Source organism: Podarcis gaigeae (genome assembly GCF_964106915.1).
Source record: "Podarcis gaigeae genome assembly, chromosome: 1".
Lineage (NCBI taxonomy): Eukaryota > Metazoa > Chordata > Lepidosauria > Squamata > Lacertidae > Podarcis > Podarcis gaigeae.
This window is the reverse complement of record NC_139678.1, coordinates 87,748,375-87,762,709: the sequence shown is the minus strand read 5'-3', so window position 1 is coordinate 87,762,709 and position 14,335 is coordinate 87,748,375. Positions and strand designations below refer to the sequence as shown.

General features: G+C 42.2%; 1 long non-coding RNA gene across 2 annotated transcripts in view; it reads left to right on the top strand.

Annotated features, from left to right (window-relative positions):
* Window positions 1-14,335, top strand: part of LOC310825462 — a 369,060-nt gene that overhangs the window by 5,343 nt on the left and 349,382 nt on the right. The window contains exons 2-3 of one of the 2 annotated variants that reach the window (XR_014555337.1): window positions 1,560-1,679; window positions 3,450-3,775. This is a non-coding gene — a long non-coding RNA (uncharacterized lncRNA). Of the gene's footprint in view, window positions 1-1,559; window positions 1,687-3,449; window positions 3,776-14,335 lie in introns of those variants that run through there. The other variant, XR_014555336.1, reaches the window with a different exon arrangement.

Sequence of the window (14,335 nt, the reverse complement as noted above, 5' to 3'; positions counted from 1 at the left end):
CTTAAACCAAAGCGTTCTTAAACCAAGACACGCTTTCCCATAGCAGCGGGGGACTCAATTTACAAATGGAACACACTCAACAGGAAGCGAAACATGTTCTTATTCCAAGGCAAAGTTCACAGACCAAAACACCTACTTCTGGGTTTGCAGCTTTCTTAATCCAAGTTGTTCATAAACTAAGCTGTTCTTAAACCAAGGTACTACTGTATATGTGTGTGTATATGTGTGTGTGTTTATGTACAACTCTAAATATATATTTCAGTCTTACTTCTCATACAGAGCTTTTTTTAAACACACACACACACACGAACGACAGAACAGACTTGAGAATATCACACAGGTGAAATTGAGATGGACTGGAAGAAACAGACTCGAGTACAATTTGTGGCTAAGTGCTCCTTCTCACCACTAATGATGGAAACGAGCCCATCAGTGCCCATCTGCTCTCTTTGTCAAATTTGCTTCTCTCACCAGTAGCAAAGAAGCAGTTTTGCTTTAAAACAGCAGAAACCAGAAACTGGTTTGCAACCAATTAGCTTCTGTTAGCTGTAATAGAATTTACTCCTAACAAGGATCTTATTTTACTGGCATTGCTTGTATTCTCTTCGTACCAGCTGCTAAATGATTGTCTTAAGTTCTCTCTCATGCCATTTCCAAAAGGGAGGGAGAAGTAACGGAGAGGAACTATCCAGCTACCACCTTGTTTCCAAATTTCTTCCTCGAGTAAGTTACAGGAGCCTCTGGTGTGGTCCAGCTTCAGAACCTCCTGGATGACCCTGAGCATCTGGATACATTTCAGCCTGGGTTCCAACCAGCTTGAAGGACTGTCTTGGTTGCCCCGGTGTCAAGCTTCAGGGAATTGGTTTCCTCCCCGCTTTGGCAGTAAATATGCAGAACAAAGGGAAAGGAGTCCTCTTACCAGTCAGAAACTTTAGCGATCACAGTGAGAGAACAAAGAATCCATTTCCTAGGAATGAAGGTGCTCCCAATTAAGGGTTCCACCCACTTCCTCCCTAGTCACGCACGTCACTTCCACATTTTGCAACCTGATCTGCAACCACTGTGCTTTCTGTGTTGCCACCTTATCTGCTCTTCTTGACCTTGGGCTCAGTGGATAGACACTTTCCAGAGAAAGTGAATCTGTTAACTCTCTCTCTCCCAGTTCTTCTCTTCCCCATCCAGTACTTCCCAGGTTCTGCCTTCTGAACTATGTCCACTGCAAACCACTGTTCCAAATCTATACTGTCTTCCTGCTCCTGGGAAGATTTAGGATCCTGATCAGGGGGAGAGGGAGGCTCCCACCATTCCTCCTCAGTGCAGCCCTCCTCAGCACAGTCCCTGACACCCGGTGAATGACCTAAGGCAGCAGAAAGGCATGGGAAATGTGACACTCGCCATGCTCCCGCTTTCAACAGCACTGTCTGTGGCATCTGTGGACAGCTTTCTGGGATGGTTGTCTGGGCTTAGAACTGAAGGCACCATATTGTGTTGGTTCTGTTTCTACTACCTAGGGGATTTTTCAGAATGCAATGCTGAAATTTTTTTGCTTCACCTGACAGCAATTGCTATGTGGCTGTGCCCACATGGTTTCACTTTGCCTCCCATGCTGTTTGAGATTTATATCCAACCACTGAGGGAAGATCATCAGTGATCCTCGGCACCATCCCCATCTAATCAAGGTGAGGAGTTATATGTTCTGGAAATGATCAGTAATAGATAGGGCGAGGGCTAACAAACTGAATTGCATTCCAGAGTAGATTGAAGTGTTGTTGCTGCAGTTTACTCTGGAGTTGGTGCTTGGCTTGTCCTAGGTGGAAGTGCACTCCGCTTCCTCTAGAGATCAGGTGGGCAGCCTAGGCGTTCCTTTTGGCTCTGCTCCTAGATTCTCAGGTGTCACCCATGATCGGAAGCAGCATGATCCACAATCTGCTTTGGTAAGTGTTCCAGTTGAGCCCATACCTGCAGAAGGATGATCATTTGCCAACATCCATGCATCCATAACAGACAGTAGGCTTTCCATGGGACTCTCTTTGAAAAGTGTTCAGAAACTACAGCTCATCCAGTGTGAGGCAACCAGATAGCTACCTGAAGCTTATTTCAATGAACACAATATGTCTGTGATTAAGAGCATCACTGGATTCCATTTGCTTTCTGGGTGCAATTCAGGATGCCTACAGGATAGTCTGCTTGAATATGAATACTCTAATCTGCTGAGATCACCATCAGGAGTCATACCTGTTCTAGGTTCTCCCACTCATAATAGGGATTTTTCCATACTGCCTTGGGGGTAGGATACCTGAAAGATTGCCTGTCCATCTGTATATATCTGCCCAGACCATGAGATGAAGCCCTTCTCCAGGTGTAAAGCAGGTGGTTACTAAAGAGAAGACTTTTTTGGTGGTGGCACCCTCACAATGGAATGCCTTTTCCAATTATACCCACTTGGTGCCTTCACTAAGATTCTTTATTCACCAGATATAGTCTCTGTTTTCACATATTGTTTCGATAAACACAAATTAGGTGAGTTTGCCTATAAATGTGAAGTTAGTCTAATTTTTCCTCCATCCTTCACTCTTCAGTGGCCTTTGGTCCAAAAAGAGGTATATAAATAAACCATAATGTACCATGAACCACTCAGAGGTCTTGGTTAATTTAGCAGCCAACAAATATTCTCCATAAATACATAATGGTGCCTGGGTTTTGGGATTCTCTCTGCAAAGGGAGCCACATTCTCTTCTTCTTTTTCTGTAGGAAAAAGTGCCAGATATCTTGTTTATGCAACTGCCTTTGAAGGAGGCAGCAGATAAATGGCTTTCAGAGGTTGTTTGCTGCTTTATATTTCTGTGTTTTCATTTATTATATTTCTGATTGGTATATTCTACTTCTGTGATTTGAATGTTTGGCTTCTGCTAGCTAATATGGTCACATTTTAAGTGAGAATTTAGAACAGAAATATTTTGATGACATAGGCATATAGATGAAATGCCCATGTTGTGGATAGCCAGTATGTTTTAAATCGGCGTTCTGCTACAGCTGGCTTCTAATATGACTATATATACCATGCTAGTGCACTGTTGTCTTTTAATAGTTTGTTTTAATTGCACGCTGCTTCAAGCATTTCTTTTAATAGAAACGTTGCCCATAAGGTTTTTAAAAATAAAAGATGATGGGTGGGTTTTTTGTTTGTTTGTTCTTGTTGTAAGATAGGCACTTACATTCATAGAATCACTGTATGCCATGGCAGCTTGGTCTTAGCAGACAGCAGCCAAATCGGATGCAATTTAGGGCACCCAATATTTTGCAATTAGCCCCCTCCCCCTGCTGCAAAAGCTGCTCCTGAGCTTTGCGTGGTCACTTAAACATCACCTCCCTCTAAAGAGGTGCAGTGGCTGCCTATTAGCTACCAAGTGAAGATCAATGTTTTTGTTTATATTTAAATCTGTATACAGTTTCAGACTAAGAGGCCCAGCAGGCTGTTTCCCAGTACAGAACAAGCCGATCTAAACTCTTCCCAGGAGGCCTCACAGGTTGTCCCAGCAGGACCAGCCAATGACAGTGCAGAAGCGGGCCTTCTCAGCAATAGCACCCACCTTCAGCGATGCCTCCGCTGTTGTAACTTGTGAGGCAGAGACAGCAATGACATTTAAATACCTCTGAAAAACTCATTTTCCCCCCTGTACTCTGACTCTTAATTTTAATGGATTTTTATTTTTTGCTTTAGTTTACAATATAATGTTGGATTTTGTTTTTAATCTCATTTTTGGTTGGGTATTTAGGAAATTGTACTGAATGTTGTGTTTTTATTGTTTTTATGTAAACCACAGAGATTTTTAAAAAAATGTATTAAGCAGTATATTTTTTAAATAAAAACACACACCACCACCATGCTATAAATAGAAATGCACCACTTCTCACCATAGTGGGGGAAGACTGCGGCTGGGTGACCCACATACCTGCTCAGTCCTCTGTCTAAGTACCATCTATGGATGGGGAACTTCAAGGCCCCTGCACTTTTATCTTTAAACCAGACTTTGACCAGACAGCCTTTCAAAATGGAGGACTGCTTTCCAAAGGAGGACACAGGGCCACCCTGACAATGACCCACTTTTGTGCTATGAGACCCTCCCCTCCTTAGCCCACCCAAGCAGCTGAACCCCAGCAGGGATGGGGTGAGTCACCCCATGGCTCAGAAACCATGGAGATGCCACTGTCATTGTTACCATCCTTTGGTCTGAAAGGTCCTGCCTCTCCCTTTCTGAGAGTTCTTTATACCAGATTTGGACCAGCCCACCTTCCAAACTGAAGACTGTTCTCCATAAAGTGGGAAGGACACATGGTCACTCTGCTGAGGTTGGGCTGTGTGTGTCTCCCTCCAGAATAGCATGGAGATGGCATGGAGGGCAGCAGTAGGGATAGAGCATATATCTTCCAAGCAGTTTAGCTTGACATGTGTATTCTGGCGCCACTTGACACATCACAGTTATGTCAGGTATCCAGAAAGGCTAATGGATGACTCATGGATCAGTGAATGCTAAAAAGAAGAAGAAGGGGTGTGTGTGTGCCCTGACTTGTATAAGCAGAAGCACTTTCCACTAAGGCAAAACCACCACTGGATACAATCCAAAGGCAACCTTGGCTCCTCCTTTTGTTATATTCCCTGCGCCCCTCTCTATCTCTATCTAATTTCCCAGGGGGAGAGCATATGGAGTTTGCGTTCAAATTAGCCACAGGCTTCAAGTGCAGCCTAGATGCTTCCACAATTCCTAACCTTGCTTGCCAGCTTGACAAGCATGAGCAAGGAAGGCAGGACTCTCTCTGCAAGGGACCAGGGGGAATGTTGAGGTGGTGGTGGTGGAATGGGTGCACAGTGCAGAGGGCTACAGACCAATCCAGAATTTGTCTCATTTTAAATCGGTTCAATTTTGAAATCCTAACTGCGAGCCCATTCTTCCACCCAGATGCCTGAGCTCCACCACCTAGGTCATAAGTCCAGATGCTGTGTACCTAAATACAGCTCTGAACTCACTCTCTCACTATCTATCTCTATCTATCTATCTATCTATCTATCTATCTATCTATCATCTATCTATCTATCTATCTATCTATCTATCTATCTATCATCTATCTATCTATCTATCTATCTCTATCATCTTTCTATCTATCATCTATCTATATCATCTATATCTATCTATCTATCTATCTATCTATCTATCTATCTATCTATCTATCTATATCTATCATCTATCTATCTCTATCTATCATCTATCTCAGTGTTTCCCAACCTTGGGCCTCCAGATGTTTTTGGCCTACAACTCCCATCATCCCTAGCTAGCAAGACCAGTGGTCAGGGATGATGGGAATTGTAGTTCAAAAACCGCTGGAGGCCCAAGGTTGGGAAACACTGATCTATCTATCATCTATCTCTCTCTCTCTCTCTCTCTCTCTCTCTCTATCTATCTATCTATCATCTATCTATCTCTATCTATCATCTATCTATCATCTCTCTATCTATCATCTATCTATATATCTATCATCTATCTATCTATCTATCTATCTATCTATCTATCTATCTATCTATCTCTATCTATCTATCTATCTATCTATATCATCTATATCTATCTATCTATCTATCTATCTATCTATCTATCTATCTATCTATCTATCTATCATCTATCTATCATCTATCTATCTATCTATCTCTATCTATCTATCTATCTATCTATCTATCTATCTATCTATCTATCTATCTATCTATCTATCTATCATCTATCTCTCTATATCTATCTATCTATCTATCTATCTATCTATCTATCTATCTATCTATCTATATCTATCTATCATCTATCATCTATCTCTCTATATCTATCTATCTATCTATCATCTATCTTTCTATCTAGGAACTGGGAAGGAAGTGAGAGATATCCTGTTTGTTGAAGCACCTATTGTCCATTGACTGTTTCCAGTTTATAGAAAGTTGAAACTGCTAATATGGGCTGCATACACAAGTAATGAAACCCAAGACTGCTGGTCCAGGCTGCACAGCTCCATAGTTTCCACTTCGACCTTCCTGAGCAGAAGAAACAAGCTAGAAAGCCACAATTAAGCTCAGCTTGCTGTGATATCCAAAGGAGGGCTTGTGCTTGTCAAACAAGCCAGGATCCATAAGCCAGCAACAAACCATGGTGACCTGGGCTTGTTAGGGAGAAACAACCCGGATCCTGGGCTGGGATGTCACAACAAGCCACGTTTAATTGCTGCTTCTCATTTTGCTTCCCCCATTCACTCTGCGGAAGGAACAAATCTGGAGTAAGCAGGCTGCAACCATCAGTACGCTGCTCTTTCCTGATAAATGGCGATAAGCCAGCAACGCAAGGCTATAGTGACATGAGAATGTGGCCTCCGTTCACCATTATTTTCCCCTCGACAACAATTTATTCCTCTTGTGACCATAAAAAGGTAGATTCGTGAGGTTCCTGGGACAAGGTATGAGATTCTGCATTTGATATCACATTCAGCATACTCTGTATCACAGATGGTCTGTTCATTGCTGTAGCTATGGGTAAGTGGCTGATGTTCAGTACACCTCATCTGCTCTGGGCTCCACAACTAACTCCAGGCTGTAATGCACGAAAGTGTCAGCTTTCCAAACTTGAGATGAAGGGCTAGAGCATATGTCTTCTAGACTGTTTGGCCTGGTTTGTGTACTCTGCTGCCACTGGACACATCACACTCATTGCGGGGCACCCAGACAGGCCAATGGATGACTCACGGATAAAGAACTGGCTTTATCTGGAAGGGATTCTGTCCAGTTAGCTTGGTAAACGGAAAAAATAATAATAAATCCATATTTTAAAAGGTTTTGCTAAGGAAACTTAAATTTTACAAGCTCAAAGAAAAAGAAAGAATAAGTTTTCGTGCAATTAGAAAGAATGGCAAGGATTAAAGTTCTCTGGGGATTTATATTTCTCCACCCTGAAATGCCAGAGCAGAATGCCAGTGTGTGCTGGTGAAAGAGGGGATGAGGACAGGAGAAAATAAATAAGAAAATGGCTTGGCCAACTGGAATCAGTTAGCTAAGCTTGATGAATGGGCAAAAAGAAAGAAAGCAAAATGGTATTTAATTTCTTTCCTTTTGGGATGCTTAATGAATGTTTTAAGGTGTTTCATATATAGAGCATCCTCCTTTTACCCAGAGATGAGCAACAGCTGGAAGGCAGTGTGTTGGCTAGTATCCCTGACCACTGGCCATGCTGGCAGTGGCTGATGGGAGTTGGAGTCTAACAACATCTGTAGAGCATCACGACGGCCACTCTTGTTCTTACCAGTGAATGCATGTTGTGAGAGATGTAGCCAAAATATAAAGGTCATTCGGTCCAGGTCACATTTAAAGGATATCAAATTAATGTGACCCCCCCCCCCACCTGCAAACTAAGGAACACAAATCATGTATTGTTTGGAAGGTCATCAGAAGTGTATGCAGACAGTTATTTATATGAAGCAATGGGAGCAATTTCCTCCTTATCACTAGACTGATTGCTGTGATCCAGCATTAGCAGTTGTTTATAACTATACAAGAGTCATGGAAAGGGTGAGGAAATTATATAATTTCCCTGATTGCAGCCACTTCCCCGTGTCTCTTGCAAGTCAAGGGAATGGTGAAGATATTTGGACCAGATCACACAAGCAGCTTCTGGCCTAGTCCAGTTGAACTCCTAAATGAAAATCTAACAGGGACAACAGCAGATTGGAGGGTGGCTGAAAATGAAAGGTAGCTTTGCATTGTTTTATATGGACCACCTGAAAGGGTTAACTTGAGGCTTGCGTCAATATGTGAATAATGTCTTACCGCAGTGTACACATGTCTATTGCAAGGCAGACAGCCATGCTTCTTAGGGGCTACTTTTGACTTTCTGGTTATTGCTTCAAGCGCCACAAAAACTGGTTTGACCAGAGATTATAATGGGATTTATACACACAAATGAATGTGTGCTATTGGCAACGACTGCTTTGCAACGCTGTGTCCAGATCTCTGAAAATGCTTCAGGCTAAGCCATCTGATTAAGAGTGAATAGCTAGTCCTGTTCTAGGAGGAGTAACGGGATGGGAATGTGGGGAGGTGAGAGTCTTGCTGCCAATAGCATGGAATAGTAACTCAGGGAAGAGCTGCATTTCCCAGGTATGCAAATATTGCGCATCCAGTCCTGGGAAACTGGAGTGTCAATGCAACAGAAACATAGCTCAGAGGGAAAGACCTCTAGACATACAGATGGTTAACACCTTTGCATTTATTGATTGTCTAGAAAGGTCTTAAAATGCATTCTTTGAATTGCACAGATGCACAGAGCAATTTATATGGGCGGTGATGCAAAGCTGAAGAGGTTTTCTGATATGTGCATGGTGCTCCAGGTGTGCAGGGATAACCCTTTGATCTGCACATTTGTTCCAAAATGCATCCTGAGTGAGGGGAGCTGCTTCTGCTTCTTTGGAGCTCTGGGTCCACATATTGTGCCCTTATGTAGGTACCAACCTGCAGGCTTGGTACAAACATCTCCTAAAACTATCATCAGGAACGAGCCTGTTCTTTGCAGAGGAAAAAAAAGAGAGAGATAGCTCTACAATTTAGATATGGGATCAATTAAACAATTGCAAAGATGTCTCCAATAATCCTCTTTACACCCTGGTTGAAAAAGCAGCATGCAATTTCCCTGACCATAGACATTTTGCTTGCTGTTTAAAAGAACATAAAACATTCTTGCATTCTAGAAAGGACAGTGCCATTCACTGTTCCCCCCTCTTATTATTATATGCTTGAAGCAGACTTGAAATATCTGCCTTCTGCAAGCCTTCCCTTTGCAACATGAATAGGACTTTCTTAGTGCAATGGTGATGCTGAGAGCTAGGGGGCATAGTAGATTCACAACTGCTGCAGCTGCAGCCCAGTTCTCGTTCAACCTCCCTGCACTATGGTAAATCCAATTAGGTCTCCACAAAGCTGTGTTCTGCATGGCTACAAGCAGATACAGCAGAGCAAGCTGTGATGAAGACAGCAACAGTGCTTGGGTTACTTAATGTGTCTCCTGAGAGGTGTCAGCTTTATTGCTACATGCATAATTAGATTCCTCCAATATTCGATCAATGTGTACACACTGATGTTTGTGCTTACTTGCACCATGGGATCACTTCACCCACTGTTCACTGTGCAGTTTGGACACTCACGCAAGTAAATAAAACAAGCAAATCAGTGGGAGTTATTAGATTTCTCTTTTAACTCATTCTTAGAACAAAAGATAGGAAATTGGGATTCTTCTGACCCAGTGCTCTGTTGGTGGAATGTGAGAAGTAATGGTATGCTTCATTGAGAAAAGAGAATACCCATCTTTTCTTGGAGACAATGCCACCATCTTTACTAGATCTATTGTTCAACACACCTATTCCCAATATTATGTTACAGTGCTGCCTTTACTGTGCAAGGGAATCAAATCATGCTCAAACACAAAGGGTGGTAGACAACTAAGTTTTACTTAGTTCCTCCCAATGAGTTCCTCCCAATGTTTAGTAAGAATCTCCTTTCTTGTAATTTTGGTTTAAGCCCTACCCTCCAGAGCAGGAGAAAACAAGCTTCCTCTAAGCCCTTCAGAACTTTGAAGATGCCTGTCATATCTCTTCTCAGACTCTTTCCCAGACCACAGGTTCCCCAACTCTGATTTAGCTTATTATCATCTCCACCAGGAATGAAGAGCTACTGGCCCATTGGCCCAATTAGGCCCACCATTTGGCCGGAGAGGCCATTTCATCTCAGCCACGCCCACCTGCTTTACACCTGACATAATATATGATGTCAGGTACAGGGCAGGCAAAGACCTGACTCAGCAGAAAAGAATTTGTAGGCTCTGCCAATCATCTGATCTGTGCTTGCAAACCTTTCTACCAAAGGCTTTGCAACACTCAGCAACCGGCTGATTGTCACATCTTACAGACTGCTTTGCAATGGACTTTGCAGGACCCGAATGGTCAACTTATTAAGTCCCTTGCTAGTGCTTTGTAAGAAACAGCAAGCACCTGGATTATTGGGTATTGTGGAGTGCTTTGAAATGTGTTTTGTGGGCTGTGCATTTGCCTACACAGTTTGATTTCAACCACGAATGTAAAAAAAATCTCACTTGATATTATGATGTCAGGTGACTGATGGGTGGGTGGCTCTGCTCACTTGACAAATTTGGGTGGGAGACGGGGAGGCATCCAGTTCCATGTCCTTGGTTTATCCTGATTGACAGTGGCTCTCCAGATTTTCAGAAAGGGGCCTTTTCCAGCCCTACTTCAGGATACTGGAGATTGGATTTGGGATGCAAAGTGCTCTGCCACTGTGTTGCAATCCTGTCTCCTTTTCAAGGCACTTCGCTAAAAAAGACACCCACCCACACCCACACACCATCTAAGGGGGAAATTGTTTTGTGCTTATCTGTATCTCCACTAGGGATGGTAACAAAGTTCATTAAAAGTGAGTAGAAGACTGAGCTTCCATGGACCTTGTACGTTTGTGCATAAACTGGTCACATGTGAGAACTTGTGAGCAATTTTTGACATAGATTTGTTTGATAAACTTTTCACCCCCAAATTCTTGTCACTGTTCTCAATCTCCAGGTTTAAGCTTGTAACTCCTCTTGACTCACTGACGGTTTCTGCTCTTCCTGTACAATACGACGTGATTAAATGTGTATTGGGACTGTCTGTGCTCAGCCTGTTACATTTAGGTGATGATTTATTATCCTGTGCCTTGCACTGGCATTACGCTGGCATTTTTTAAATGCAGATCTCTCCACTGGTGATGTGACTGTCAGCAATCAGCACCATGCATTGTTAAAGACAGAAAATAAATGAGATAAGCAATTTGTCTGAGCAGGGGAGATGGGGTAGGGGCAGTGGGTGGGGTTGATTTGCCATGTAATCCTATCAAAGAAGAAAAGGCAAAATTGAGGAAAAATGAATGCTCTATGTTCTGATGTCTGTGCCCAGTAGGCAAAGGAAGGATCTGCTGGTGAGGTGGCTGGTTGAGGCGAAGGGGACTGGAGAGGCAGGGAATAAAAATAATATACAAATATTGAGTCACATGATCACTTGGTGCTATCAGTATATGCAAATGTCTGGCTCATTTAAGGCTGTATAGAATCTTTATTCTCTATAATGATGGAACTCACGGGTGGAGAATACTTTAAATTTTATAAATCTTTATTATTTGTAAAGGAAATCTTATTATGATATAATATAATACTTTATTATCCCTTTGGATCTGCACTGTACCTTTGTCCTTCCAGGTTGTGATGCTTTATGGTTTAAATTTTTGATTCTTTGTTTTCTTTCTTTTTGTTTGGTTTTCACTTTTGTGATTGTTAACAAATCAATAACATTAGATAGATAGTTCCAGTTACAGATAGGTAGCCGTGTTGGTCTGCCATAGTCAAAACAAAAAAAATTCCTTCCAGTAGCACCTTAAAGACCAACTAAGTCAGTTCTTGGTATGAGCTTTCGTGTGCATGCACACTTCTTCAGATGGTATCTGAAGAAGTGTGCATGCACACGAAAGCTCATACCAAGAACTGACTTAGTTGGTCTTTAAGGTGCTACTGGAAGGAATTTTTTTTTATTAGATAGATAGATGATAGATAGATAGATAGATGATAGTGTGGGGGTCACAATAAAACAATACAATTCATTTTGTGAAGGGGATATTAACAGCCTTAAAGTAACTCAATATCATATTATAGAATATACAATATACAATATACAATGAAAATTTAAAAACACACACCATTTGCCTCTGTGCCATTCTAGTGTGCCCTGGGGTTGCATTAGAGTCAAAATCAGTCACTATATTTTTGAGCTAAAGCCTGACATTTTTGGATCGCTCAGCAGCAAGGTCAAGTTTGCAGTCAATATACCTGCTGTGGACCAAGCCCATACTGCTAAAGCAGATTAATAAACTTAGGTGGCACGAGAACCATGAGCGCTAAACAAGCAGAGCCATAGCGCAGAGTCCCATCCCTAATCTCCCCCCTCCTTTTCCCACCATGAATTAGTTCTCTCTTGATTGCTCTCCAAGGCCAGGCAGAAGTGCTCCTTATGTTTTCAACTGGTAGGGAGGGGCTGGGAGAGGCAAAAGCCAGGCAGGTTGAGCGCATCTGCTGAAGCCGCAAAAATCTCCATCATTCTCCACATCATATTCCAAAAGGTGACCAAGGCACAAACCGGGGTTGGAATTGGCAGGGAAAAAGGGAAAGCGCTTGCAGCTGAAGAACAGAAAACACCTGCAGCTAATAAAAGCAAATGAAAGCCATCATCATCAGCAAACAACAAAGAATTCCAGTAAAAGGGAGGGGGGAGAGAAGTATAAATCCAGCGTTGTCTCATGGAAACACGCTGAGCAGCTGCTGTGCAGTCTTGAATCCTGTAGCTGCTGTGCAATTATTTGCTTTGCAATGCAGTGAAAATACAAGGGACTGGGCATGGGCATGGATCTGGGTAGTTTCTGGTCTAGATGCAGGAGAATGGGATATGAGAGGAGGAGAACTGCAGAAACATCAGAATGCACAAACAGTTACTGAATGAGCCACTGGTAAATGAATAAAGAACCTTCTGGCTCGTACAGTGGGCTCCTTTGGCTTCTCGATATTGCTCATTCATTCTTCACAACCTCAATACCTGCCTGTCCTGGAGGGATGTAAGACTGGAACAAGGGCAATGTGAAATGCATTTGTTAGCCTGAGATCGAAGTGGAGTCAAACACATGCACCATTTTCAAATGCTTTGGGGATTAAAAATAACAACTCACAGCATTTTGGTGATTTGAAGCTTAACTCCCTCTCTCCCAACATTATATTTATGATATTTATTTACAAAGCAGCTCTCACCACATTACACTCCACATGATGCAATAAAAGCAATGAAATCTATAAAGCTTAATTTCACAAACTTTTGATTCCTCCAAGGCAAAGTGTCCTAACAGTTTGGTTGCACTTGGGAAAATGAAAACCATTAAGTGTGTGTGTGTGTGTGTGTGTGTGTGTGTGTGTGTGTGTGTGTGACACTTAGGTATACATATAGTTCCATATACTTGAATGACATTAACTGTATTCTACTATATCTTATTTCATTAGTTCTGTAAAAACATTTTTTTTAAAAAAATAGTCACATAAGCAAACATGAGGCCTCTGCTCCAAGGAGCTCACAATTATATTTCAAACGTGAGGGGAAGAAACAGAGAGAGAGAGATGAATCACATGAGTTTGGGCTATGGGTATGAGGAATAAGCCGTGATCTTCTTCTTTGGTGATCACTCATAGCCGAGTAAGATTGTATTGTGGTTTGGGTTTGGGGTGGGTTTTTGGAAGACACCTCTGCGTGAATTTGTTTTATGTGTATAGATCAGTGCATGCTGACCAACACACAGTTTTCACAGTAAGGCTCTGTTCCAATGGGATGAGTAGTCACGACAACCAGTAGATTCTTATCTGCTGCAGCCTTCATCTGCCTTCACAGCCATTTTAACATACCGCTTGTTATCATCTGCTTGTTCTGCCATTGAGGATTTCTTGGATCATTCTTTCTCTAGCTCCTTCCCTTTGACCTTACCGCCTTGGGTGACCCTGCTGGGAGTGTGAGATTCTGGACCGCTTCTCTTACAAGGGACGTAGCATGCAAGCCCACTCACCACAACAAGGTGATGATCCAGCGAATGATAAGCTGTGATAAGAAGGACTCCTGTAAGGCATGGTGTATGTTATGAAAGTCACAAGTCATTGGAACCTTCTTGTTTGTGCAGACACCTGTAAATAGCGAATATTTCAGGGCAATGCCCAGAATTGCTTTGTCACCTCACACATTGTTACTTCTTTCCTCCTGACGGATAAAGGAAGTGAAGCAAAGGAAACGTAATGCCTTGATTATTTGCTTAATTTCTGCGTCCCAAAATCTTACTACTTTCCATTACATTCCGGTCATAATAATAATCCCTTATACAGCAACTGCAATATTGATAACTTCTATTTGTGCTGACACATTAAATGATTTACAAGTGCGGAACTCAAATGATATCCTTGTTCTTCCTGTATGTGGCAATTATTCTGTCTGCGATGTTTCTTCCTGTCCTTGTAAGATGTTATGCCTTTCTTTCCCCTGGTTGTTGCCCATCCCTGGGGCGGGAGAGGGGAGGAAATCCTAAAGGGAGAGTAAATCTCCAAACAGTGAATTGAGGCCAGAGTGTACTCAGTGTCCATTATCCTTTTGCCTATATTCCTCAGATAATGACAAATACATTTGGGGGAGGGATCAGTTTTGAGTT